This window comes from Rattus norvegicus, chromosome 7 (assembly GCF_021556685.1).
Source record: "Rattus norvegicus strain SHRSP/BbbUtx chromosome 7, alternate assembly SHRSP_T2T, whole genome shotgun sequence".
NCBI classification, from domain to species: domain Eukaryota; kingdom Metazoa; phylum Chordata; class Mammalia; order Rodentia; family Muridae; genus Rattus; species Rattus norvegicus.
The window spans coordinates 77,985,120-77,995,467 of record NC_141540.1 but is presented as its reverse complement, the minus strand read 5'-3'; the positions used below and the strand labels follow the sequence as shown (position 1 = coordinate 77,995,467).

Genomic DNA, 10,348 nt, shown 5'->3' with positions numbered 1-10,348 from the left:
GCCACACTGTGGGTCAGCAACATGGCGTGGCAGTAAAAGCACCAGGCAGGCAGCTCAGCCTGAAGCCCTGAGTCTGATCCCTCCCACCCACATGGTGGAGTGAGAACCGACTCCAACGCGTGGGCTTCTGACCTCCACACTCGTTCTGTGGCAAACACACTCATAATAAACAAACAAACAAATGTAGCTTTAAAATAAAAAGAAATACATGAATGAAACTGAACGGTAAGTCTTTCTCCCACAGGCTGGGAGGAAGATGAGAGCCAGACAAAGGAGAGAGAGAATGGAGAGGGGTTGGAGGGATGGCCCAGCAATTGTGAGTGCTTACCGCTCTTGCAGAGCATGCCCATGTTGGGGATTAGCTCTAGTGCTTTGAATTAATCTGGCCCCCAAATCAGGATTCTGCATGTCCAAACATTGAAGGTCCTTGTCCCCAATTGGCTTTTGATCAATGAATAAAGAGCCAATGGCCAATGGCTGGGCAGGTGACTGAAGCAGGACCTTTGGATTTGCGTGGGCTAGGGACTGGAAGGGAGGAAGGGAGAATCTCCACGTTTCAGAGGGAGACAGATGATATTTAGAGTTATAGAAAATCAACCGAGGCAAATGGATTGAACTAGAAAATATCATCCTGAGTGAGGTTACCCAATCACAGAAAAACACACAAGGTATGCACTCACTGATAAGTGGATATTAGCCCAAAAGCTCGAATTACCCAACATACAATCCACAGACCACAGACCACATGAAGCTCAAGAAGAAGGACAGACAAAGTACGGATGCTTCACTCCTTCTTAAAAGGGGGAACAAAAATATTCATAGGAGGGGATATGGAGGCAGAGACTGAAGGTGAAGGAATGGCCATTCAGAGCCTGCCCCACATGGGTACACAAATATATATATATATATATATATATCCACCAAAACTAGATAAGATTGATGAAGCTAAGAAGTGCATGCTGACAGGAACAGGATATAGATATGTCCTGAGAGGCACAGCCAGAGCATGACAAATACAGAGGTAAATGCTAGCAGCAAATCACTGAACTGAGAACAGGACCCCCATTATAAGAGTTAGAGAAAGAATTGAAAGAGCTGAAGGAGCTTGCAACCCCATATGAACAACAATGCCAACCAACCAGAGCTCCCAAGGACTAAACCTCTACCAAAGACTATACACGGACAGACCCATGACTCTAGCTGCATTTGTAACAGAGGATGGCCTTGTTAGGCACCAGTGAAAGGAGGAGCCCTTGGTCCTGCCAAGGCTGGACATCTCCCCCCACCCCCCCCAGTGTAGGGGAATGTCAGCGGGCAGGAAGGAGGAGTGGTTGAGGAGGGGAACAAAAAAAAAAAGGATGAAAGAAAGCTTAGAGGAAGATCTTAAAAAAGAAAGAAAGAAAGAAAATCATCTGATATGTAGGTGAGAAGGATGGTAGCTCCTGAAAGGGCTGCCCAGAAGCATTTTGGGCAGCAAAGACTAGAGGAGCCAGTGCAACAAAGATAAAATACAGAATTAGAAGGCATTAAGTCAGGATTATAGGAGGGAAATGTGTGCTAGCTATGGGGAGAATTAGAACTGCCCAGACGGGCTGGAGAGATGGCTCAGTGGTTAAGAGCATTGACTGCTCTTCCGGAGGTCCTGAGTTCAAATCCCAGCAACCACATGGTGACTCATAACCATCTGATGCCCTCTTCTGGTATCTGAAGACAGCTACAGTGTACTTCTATATAATAAATATAATAAATTAATCAAAAAAAAAAAAAAAAGAACTGCCCAGACTTTGAGCTAGTCAAGGCATATTTAAAATTAACTGGTGTGTGTGTGTGCGTGTGCGTGTGTGCGTGTGTGTGTGTGTGTGTGTGTGTGTGTGTGTGTGTGTGTGTGTGTGTGTGTGTTTCATTCGAAAATCCAGATAACTCTTGGGCAGGTACACGTGTTTAGCTAAACTATGGCTGCACTCCAAATTTAGTTTCCAGAACCCACTTTGAGCAACTTTTAACTGACTGCACTCTACTCCTATGCACATGCCCCTGTGCAAACACACACAGAGAAGCATTATTGAAAATGATAGAAATCATCGAAGTATAATTACCAGTGCAGTGCCAGCTCCAAACTGGCCCTAAGAATGGCTGAGGGGAGTCACTGAGGGGAGCCATCAGTCGGTCCTTGAGTAGCACAAGGGACATTCCATTTCTACCCAGTTTTCCTTCCCTTTTTATCTACTCAGAAAGCTGAACTGTCACACTGTCCAGATCCCCATGCTGAGAAGCTCAGGTTCAACCGTAACTAGGCCAACAAACGTCGTTGACAGTGGACAGGCACACAGAACCTGAGGCTGGCACAAGCCCAGATGGCCTGGCCTGGCCTGGGACATGCAGGTTTTGGTCAAGAAGTGACAATGATCGTTTTGATTGTATATTGCTGAATGACTGGACACAACAAAACATAACAACTTAGCAAATGCAATGTTTGTTGACTTGTCCTAAGTCTGGGAAGTGAGGGGCCTCAGCTGGGGCTCAGCTCTCTTGCTGCGGCTGGAAGCATATGACATCTCCAGGAGTCACTGATAGATCAACATGGCTCCTCTCTAACCGCGGTAACTCCAGCTCTCCTTCCTCTCCCTCTCCTCTCGGAAGCCCCATTTCTGTGCAGGAGTTTATCCTGAGCAAGCTTACCACACAACAGATGGCTTCTATCTAGAATATAAGCCTCAATGTTTGCACACAAGGATGCCTATTATTTGATCTTATTTCCCCATGCCCAAAGCAAGTCGCAAGGTCCATCCCAGCAGGAGGCACCACACAGGTCTACTTGGAGGGGTGGTCTGGTAGCAGGCATCAGGTAATAGTCTACCAGAAGGACCAAGGCCAGATGGTCAGGATGGATGGATAGGTAAACTAGAAGTGAATCTAGTGTACGCTAGAGGCCATGTGTGGAATGTGGTTACCACCTAAGACAGCAGCCACATTGGAGTCAAAGGTGGGCTAAGGCTATCACGCTAATGGAGATGACCCAAGGTTTCCTTGGCTGATCAAGTACAAGTAGCCTGGACTAAGGGGAAATGATGTTAATAGTAATTAGAAGTTGAGCCAAGGGGCTGGAGAGATGGCTCAGCGGTTAAGAGCATCTGACTGCTCTTCCAGAGGTCATGAGTTCAATTCCCAGCAACCACATGGTGGCTCACAACCATCTGTAAAGAGATCCGATGCCCTCTTCTGGTGTGTCTGAAGACAGCTACAGTGTACTTATATATAATAAATGAATAAATCTTAAAAAAAAAAAAAAAAGAAGTTGAGCCAAGAGGAAACATGGCCAGGTTCTTATGAAGGGAGGGTTGGGAAGAAAATGCTTGCAGATCCTCGGAACTGTTCTTAAAATAAGCCTTTAATTGCTCCTAGGATGCATCCTTGACTTAGAGCAATGAGGACCCTGTGGCACCTGAGGGGCTTCCTGCAAAGTCCTCTCTCCCACCTCTTAGTTCAGTCCCTATCCTCTATACCCTGTTCAGGAATGTTTGCCAGAGCACTCCAGCTCGGAGGCGTGCTTTCAGTGTAGCTCAGGCCAATTCTACTTTCATGCTAAGATGAATGGTGTGTTTGAGCAGAGGTGACGGTGAGGTCAGTCTGACCAGTATGTAAAGGGGAGGTATTAGTGCGATTCACAAGGTTCCATGGTATTCTGGGACGCTCTTCTGCCCCCTTACCCCAATTCTCCAGCCTGGGCATTCTGACAGAACCCACTAAGCACTGTGTCATGGAGCCTTCTGAAAGCTCTGTACAGCTGTCCAGAAGACTTCCCCAGAATATCTATTCAGCGTCCTCAGATCCTTCAGAAGCACCGATTGGCATCCTATTCCTAATCATTTTCTTAACCATTTCCTGACACGATCTAAATTGTAACTACTCTTTCCCACAAGCACTGTCTTTCTCTGCTTTGTCTGTAACCGCATTGGTTTTTACAGTTGCTGTTAGTCGTGTGATTCCCAGGATTCCAGGATGAGTCTAAAAGGCACAAATGTCTTCCTTCTCTCCAGTGTCTCCATGAAGATTAAATGGGCTTCAGAAGCATGGGGCTCCAGGTCATGATCACAACGCAGTACATGCTAAGAATGGAATGGGGGGTGTGACTAGCTGCTCTGTGATGCTTGTGTAAATCCCGTGCAAGAGCAGTGCAAGGAGTTAGCATCCCAGCTGTGCTGCTGTCTAGACCTCTCCTGAAGGAGACGTCGGGATTACTTAGCCAACACCTACCTGTCCATTGAGAACACAGTCTTTCTATGGTGTTAATAATAGTATCTTCTCTTTTCACAAGTCTACACCACTTTCTTTCTCTCTTTCTTTCTTTCTTTCTTTCTTTCTTTCTTTCTCTCCTTCTTCCTTCCTTCCTTCCTTCCTTCTTTTCTTTTCTTTCTTTTTTTTTTTCCTGTTTCAAAAAGCTTTAATTTTACTTGGTCCAAGACTTGGGAGAGGCTCCAGCGTGGTTACAAAGCTGCCTAGTGGCGTTAGAGGTTCATTCGGGTGGAGGTGCTGAGGCGGTTGGTGCAGAGCAGAGGAGGGAGCCCCTTGGAAGGCGCAGAGGCCTAGTCCTGTTTGAGAGTGAGGCACTCAAAGAGATACTCGCCCAGAGATGCCTGGGCCACGCCAGTCTGCGCTGGTTATGGCCCTGCCATCCTATGGAGGTTGGTCAAGTGGTTGCCCATCTTCTTGGTGAGCTGCTCGTCCTTATTCAGGAAGTGACTTTCCAAGAAGCCACAGAGGTGAGTGTCTGTGAGGGCAGAACCCAGGGCATGCAGATCCAAGAGGGCCTGGTTCAGGTTCTTCTCCAGGGCCAAGGCACTTCCATGGCCTCCTGGGTTTTACTCCACTCACTTGAGATGGCTTATGCACATTCTGGAAGAGAGGAGACACTTGATGCCCTCGAGCTTCTCCTTAGCCAATTCGTGGAAGAAATGGCCTACACCCTCCAAAGCTACTTCATCCGGATCAAAAAAGAAACCCAGAGAGAGGTAGGTGTAGGAGGCCCGCAGGTGCACATTGGCCAGGCGGTTCGCTTCGGTGGAATAATTCTGACGAATCTGAGAGGTCATGACTGGTCTGGAGTATAGGGTTAAGTGCAAAAGTGGTCCGTCGAAGGCAGCAAGGAGATGGTCCTGGAGGCTGAGACTGAAGAGACTCGTAAGGTGGCTGGAAGTTAATAAAGTGGAAGTTCCCAGGTCTGTTCTGTCCAAACACTGTTGAAGCGAGATACAGAGCCACGGGATCTCCAAAGTGCTGCTTCTACACCAGTTTCTTAGAGAGATGGAGTGTACAGAAGCTGCAGTTGCCAAAGGTTCTTGACTTGACAATATCATCAGGAAAAGCCGAATGTGGTCGCGTTCCCTTCGAAGATGGTCACATGCGCACAAATGTTCTACCCAGATTTTTCATTTGAAGGACATTTATCACATGACTTTATTAAAAAACTATACAAATCTTTATTTTGTGTATATGGATGTGCATGTACGTGTGTGCATGTCTGGAACACAGAGAGAAATTGGTGGGAGTCAGTTCTTCCCACCATGGGGGTCTCAGGACTGACCCATGCATGGCAAGTGCCTGAGTCCCTTACATCTCTTAGACGCGTCTAAAGGAGAGCTCACTTCTGGCCACAGACAGCTCATTTCTCCATAGAACCTCCAGGTATGAACTAGGAAATAGTTCTGGATTTCTTTATTGTTGTTGTTTGTTTGCTATTGTTGTTGTTTTGTTTTGTTTTCTTGACAGGGTTTCTCTGTGCAGTCCCGCTTGTCCTGGAACTCGATCTGTAGACCAGTCTGGCCTCGAACTTAGGGATCTACCTGCCTCTGCCTCCTGAGTGCTGGGATTAAAGGCGTGTGCCATCATTCCTGGCTGTTCCAGATTTCCTCCTACTTACTGCCTGCTATGTGGTTTAGTGCAGGCCATCTCTCAGGAAGCCTTATATTAAATCAAGATCTCAAGAGAGACAATTTCTCTAGCATATCCCTTCTGGAAAGATCTAATCCCAATAAAAGGGGAGGCTCTTTTTACAAACCGTTCATTACTCATTTAAAACATAAAAGAATTTATGGAGCTCTAGTGACCTAGGGAATCCAGGGTTACACATCTGGCCTTGTCATAGTTTACATTCTGATGGGGAGATTGGTGTGGCCTGCAACCAACTGCAGTAAAGTCTGCTAAAGAGAGAGGACATGGGGATGGCCTTCACAGCTTTGTGGAAGACACAGAGGGTCCCTCAAGTGACTGTGGCAGCAGAGACCAAGCCACCTGGAAGGAGAACAGGTGGCTTGTTTGTAGAATGGCAGAAAGAGAAGCCCAGCATGTTGGGAACCCCAACAGTGATGGGGGTGCCTCTGTGGATTAGAGCAAAGAGCCAGACTTTGAGGTCCCGCCTACCAACTACCAACGTGGAGGAACAAAAGCAACCCATCCTTAGCCCCGTGTTTACGTGAGCTCACTCTGAGGCAAGGTCCCGTCCTAGACGTTATCCCTCCAGCTATGTACTTCAGGAACAATCTGCATTGCCTTCTAAGAGACCAGCTGTAGGGGGCTGGAGAGATGGCTCAGTGGTTAAGAGCACTGACTGCTCTTCCAGAGGTCCTGAGTTCAAATCCCAGCAACCACATGGTGGCTCACAACCATCTGTAATGAGATCTGATGCCCTCTAATGATGTGAAGACAGGTACAGTGTACTTATATATAATAAATAAATCTTAAAAAAGAGAGAGAGCGAGACCAGCTGTAGACATCTCATATCCTCAGGTAGGGAGCAAACTCACAGGAGAGACCATCCAAGCAGCCAAGAGCTATCATGATCACAGGCTGTGAGGAGGGCAGGCAGTGTCTGCACGCTGCACCAAGTCTCTTTAGACTACTGAAGAACGAATCGCCATGCTGGACATGCACACTCATTGAGACCAGCAGTGATAATGTTGGAAGGTCCAGAGGTGGGGAGGGCAAGGCAGGAGGGGAGAGACAGACACAAGAATGTGAGTCAGGCAGATGCCTGGGGGCTACCTCATAGCACTGCTCTTCTTCGTGAGATTAGTGATGACTACCAGCTGCTCCTTCCTCCTTGCCCATCACTCAGGCAGCGAATCTCTTACAAAGATTTGAATGGAAGTCAGAGAAACAGAAGAGTAAAGCTGGCAAAAGGGGGAATCTCTAACATGCTGTGAAGAGCGGCTTACTGCTCTGTGTGACTGTGTCTTTGTCACGGTGGAGACTTCTCTGTGACTGCACCACAGGACAAGGTTGCTGAGATATTCCTTCTGACACTGGTTGTAGGCCACTCCCAAGGTACACACTCCCCAGCGAGCCTAGACTTCCCACAAGCCTGACCATGTGCCAAGCAATAACTAATGGTAGAGTCTGAGATATTCACCATGGGAAAACCACTGGCAAACACAGAGAGGGGAAGAACTGGGCATAACAGGGGCATCCGTGATGTCTGCCGCCCCTGCTCAGCTTTTATTTATTTACTTCCTAGATAGGGTCTCGCTGTGTAGCTCTGGCTAGACTAGAACTTGCTATATCCACCAGGTTGGCCTAGAATTCACAAAGATCTGCCTGCTTCTGCCTCCTAAGTGCTGGGATTAAGGGTATGTGGTAGCATGCCCAGCCCTTGTCACAGGTTGCTTGGCGCCACAAGAAAGGATAAACAAGGCTAATCCCAAGCTGCTTCTCCATGGACTCAACTGATGGATGCTCTTCCCTTAGCATGCTCCGCTTTGCTTCACTGGCTACCCTTACCCACAGGTTCTTCTCCAGCCTCCCCTGATTTCCTGTAGGATTGCCAGCTCTCCATCCTGTTCCACTTCAGGAAACAGCACATGACCAGGCTACACCAACCAGAAACTCCTTCCCTGCTATGGAAATCCACTTGAGCCGAAGGGTTGAGTGGCTCTTCCTTATGGGTCAGGAAGACCCCAGATCCCAGTCCTCAAAACCCAGTTCCCAGTCCCCCAGCCCCCAAGCTGTCTGTTAACACAGCCTCCTCAGCTGCCCTGTGATTCCTGGGATCCTCCTCCCCACCCTTCTATAACTCTTTTCTTTTCTTACGTATTAGCATCTGTTTCTGTTGTTTGTCATCAAAGACCGCAGATGGAGCCCTACTTCCATGTTGACCTCTGAGAAGGTGCCTTCTCTGTTGGGACTCCTTCCCCAGGGGACTCTGGGCTGTGGTGAGGTGACATTTAAAACCAATCAGCACAAGGGTTTGACACAGGGCCTCATCAGGGTTAGCTATGTACTAGTGTGCTGATCCACCCTATGATCCACCACCCTGTGATCCACACTATGATCCACAATATGATCTACAATATGTCAAGATCCATAGTTTAAAAAGAAGTTTTGCCAATTCTCTCCTGAGAGACAAAGACAAGCCACCTTGACCCTCCCCTACAAAGGCAGGACAGAGACAAGAGGCTGGAGTCTGAGCGACGGTGCCCTGCAAGAACAAACTTGTCCTGAGGAGCCCATCGCCATTTCTTTGTGATATCTACTGACTTGCAAGACCCTTCTCTACCAGGGACACCTCCCCCAGCAACCACATGAGGCTCAGGTCAGTGCATTGACCAACCCTCACTCGAGAACTTTCTTGCAGTAGATGGGAGTGTGGGGGGTTGTTCTGATGCTTTGATCAGGATCTGAGTGTGAACCCTGAAGGCCCTGTTTCCCACTTGGTTCTTGATCAGTCAATAAAGATGCTAGGGGATAGTGCTGGGTGGAAGAGGTGGGACTTCCAGGTACCCACAACAGGGTAGGATGCAGGAAAGTGAAAGATTTTGCCATGCTTCAGAGGGAAAGTCACCAGCCATGTGAGATCTCAGGTGGAGTGGCCATTGGCCACTTCCCCAACTGGGTCAGAGGTAGCAGTCGGGAGATTAGAAACACAACTAAGCTGAGGGCTGATTTAAGGTGCTGAGCAAAGAGAAGGCAACTGGGCATCTAAGTTGAGGGAAGATTTAGAGGTGCTGAACTGGGAGAGAAGAGAAGGGGAAGCTTAGAAGATCCTAGCCATTGGGCTAAAAAGTATATTAAAAATGAGCGTGTGTGTGTGTGTGTGTGTGTGTGTGTGTGTGTGTGTGTGTGTGTCTTTCATCCATGGATCCAAGGGAACCAGGGTGAGGTCTGCCCAGAGCTTAAAGTGGGGTAGTAGGAACACTACCCACAACATGGGAACTATCACAGAGGCCTACAGTTGAACAGTATGCACAGAGGGAGAAACTTTGGAGCACTCAGTCCTAAAAGGGATGTCTTCATCAATGCCCTCTCCCCAGGGGTCAGGGGTCAACATGAAAGAGGAGGCAGCAGTGGGTGACAACTCCAAGGAAACAGAGTCTTGCCAACACAGCAGGACTGATATTATGTGGGCAGCACCCACAAGTCCTGCACTGGACAAAATCCCAGCCCTGAGAAAGGGAAAGGACTCAAATCCCACCCTAGCCAAGAAGTTATTTGAAGTTGATACCTTCCATGAAAGGGAAAATCGGTTTTCTCCAATGAATATCAGTGGGTACATCAATGACACTCCAAGGCAGAACCCATGACCCAGAGTGGCCAAAACAAAACTCCATGATTTTTTAAGGGATCTTGGTTTTATTTGATTTTTCCTTTGATATTTTTGTCTTGTTTTTTGTTTGTCTTGATTTTCATTTTTTGTTTTGTTATGAGAGAGTGGACAAGAAGTTGGATGGGTAAGGAGGTAGAACCTGGAAGGAGGTGGAGCCTGGAGGGAGGAGGAGCCTGGAGGGGGTGGGGCCTGGAGAGGGTGGAGCCTGGAGGGAGGTGAAGCCTGGAAGGAGCAGAGAGAGGAGAAAACATGATAAAAATATATTGTATAAAAAATGTTTTTTGGAGATTCTTAAAGACATATCCCCCAAGCCTGGTTTTCCACTGTCACAATGTAGAAGGGGTGAAAAGTCCTACCCAGCCAGCAAAACGATGCCCTTCTTAGTAGATTCTTCTGACTCAACCTGCTTGTATTTCTGACTCTGAAGTCCCATTGTGTGGTCTTTTCTGAAGTTTGAAATTCTGTGACCCTTTACTGTGAATTGTTGTTTGCCTTAATGCCTTTGTTAGATGAGAAGCTCTCAGAGATAGGAGAGAGTCTCTAGCTCAAATACCAGTCAAGGCAAGTTACTTACATGTCTGTAAGGACAAGAGTAAAGGCCTGCCAGTTTGGGAAATATTAGAGGAGCTTCTCAGTGTAAACAATAAAAAATAGGACTGGAGAGATGGCTCAGTGGTGAAGAGCGCTGGCTACTCTTCCAGAGATCCTGAGTTCAATTCCAGGCAACCACATGGTGGCTCACAACCACCGGTA

The 10,348-nt window shown here is 47.5% G+C and overlaps 1 pseudogene; it reads right to left on the bottom strand.

Annotated features, from left to right (window-relative positions):
- Positions 1–4,461: 4,461 nt before the first annotated feature.
- On the bottom strand, positions 4,462–5,090 carry Ftl1-ps7 (ferritin light chain 1, pseudogene 7; annotated as a pseudogene).
- Positions 5,091–10,348: the final 5,258 nt, after the last annotated feature.